Below are 2,145 nucleotides of genomic sequence, written 5' to 3' on the forward strand. Positions count from 1 at the left end.
GCCCTTCCCAATTTTGAACCATGCAGTGTTCCCTTGCTCTGTTCTGACGACTGCCTCCTGGTCCAAGTATAGGTTTTGCATTAGCATGATCAAGGGTTCTGGGATTCCCATTCTTCTCAGAGTCAGTCACAGTTTGTTATGATCCACACAGTCAAATGCCTTTGCATAGTCAATGAAACACAGATAGACATTCCTCTGGTCATATATCCCTTTTAAACAATTCTCTCCCTCATCTGTTTCAATGTAATATATATATCATTCCTCCCCTCCTTTTCTGTCTTCCCCCAACCCTGATGTCAGTCCCATTTTACAACAGTGGCCCTTTGCAATATTTGTCCTTTTATGACTGAGATAGTTCCCTCAGCATAATGTCCTCCAGGGTCATCCATTTTGCATAATATTTCATGAGTTCCTTGTCTTTCAGTCTGCTCTTGTTCAGGTAGCTGTTTTCCACTCTTTTCCCTTATAGACTAGTGACCATGTTCAGGGCTGTATCTGTTGTTGAAACATCATAATTTATATCAATTCTTAGAGTCTTATTTTTGTCCAATGTCTTCAGTCAACCTTGACATCTCCCACTATGGTTCTTGATAATATTTTACTTCCTGAGATGATTCCATGTCAGACGTTTTTTGTGTGTGACTTTGTGGTTTTTTTTTTGTTTTTATATATATTTTTTTGCTTTATCTTCAACATTTTTCCCATAGAAACATTCAGTATTTCTATTTGAGACTTGAATTTGTTCCTCAGTTCTTTTGGTTTGAGAAATACTGAGCTCTTTTTAGTTTTCTAATTTTAAGTCTTGAAAAGAGTTGGAGAAGTCCCTGACAGCAGACTTCCTCAGAGCAATATATTTTCTCATCTCCTGACTACTGGTACTAAGGGTGCTGATTGTGGTTCCAAGGAAGACAAAATCATTAACAGTTTCAATCCTTTCTCCGTCTATCAGGATGTTGCCACTGGCTCACTGGTAAGAAGTTTTGTCTTTTGGTGGTAGGATGCAATCTATATTGAAGGCTGTAGTCTTTGATCTTCTGTAAAAAGTGCTTCAGGTTCCCCTCACTTTGAGCAAGCAAGGGTTTATCATCTGCAAAGTACAAGTTGTTCATGAATCTTCCTCTGATCCTGAGGTGACATTCTTCTTAGAGTGTAGCTTCTGAATTATTTGCCTTTGCATAGCCAATAAAGCACAGATAGACACTCTTCTTGTATTCTCTGTTTTCAGTCATGATCCGCCTGACATCACTAGTGATATACCTGCCACATGGCCTCCTTTAAATCCAGCTTGAACTTGTAACAGTTCCTTGACAATATACTGTTCCAGGCATTTAGAGATGATCTTAAGCAATATTATACTTGAATGTGATATTAATATTGTCTGATAATTTCTCAGTTCTGTTAGAACATGTTTATTTGGAATGGAAAAAAATATGTATATCTTCCAGTCAGTTGTTCAGGCAATTGTCCTCCAAATTTCCTAGCACAGACTGGGGATATGTCCAGAGTTGCATCTCTTGGTTGAAACATGTCAATTGAAATTCCCTTAATTTCTAGGGACTTATTTTCTTGCCAATGACTTCAGTCCAGCTTGAGCCTCTTCTTTTAATATCCTTGGTTCTTGTTCATATGATATTTCCTGAAACGTTTCAGTGTCTATCAAATTTTTTGATACAGTGACTTTGTATATTCCTTCTTTTTGATGCTTCCTGGATCATTCAAAATTTTGCCCATAACATTTCTCAGTCACTGTGAGGCTTGATTTTTTTTTTTCCAGTTCTTTCAGTTTGGGAAATGCTGTCCAGGCTCTTCCCTTTTTAATCTCTGACTCCAGCTCTTTGCACATTTTCTCATGATATTTTTCTTTGTCTTCTCAAGCTGCCTTTTGATATAATCGGTTCGGCTCTTTTATTTTAGCATCTCTTCCCTTTATTTTGGCTTCTCAAGTCTCTAAAGCAAATTTTCTTAGTCTCTTTTGACATCAATTTTGGTTTGTTTTTTTTAAATTTCTCCTCTGTCTTTGCAATGACCCTTTGCTCTACTCATGGATGATACCCTTCATGTCATCTCACAGCTTCTGTGGTCTTCAATTGATCACTGATTCTCAAAGCCTCAAACCTGTTCATGAGTTTAATGGACCATCAATTC

Source organism: Elephantulus edwardii, unplaced genomic scaffold, assembly GCF_000299155.1.
Source record: "Elephantulus edwardii isolate Elephantulus edwardi_28Jun2011 unplaced genomic scaffold, EleEdw1.0 scaffold00058, whole genome shotgun sequence".
Classification (NCBI taxonomy): Eukaryota; Metazoa; Chordata; class Mammalia; order Macroscelidea; family Macroscelididae; genus Elephantulus; species Elephantulus edwardii.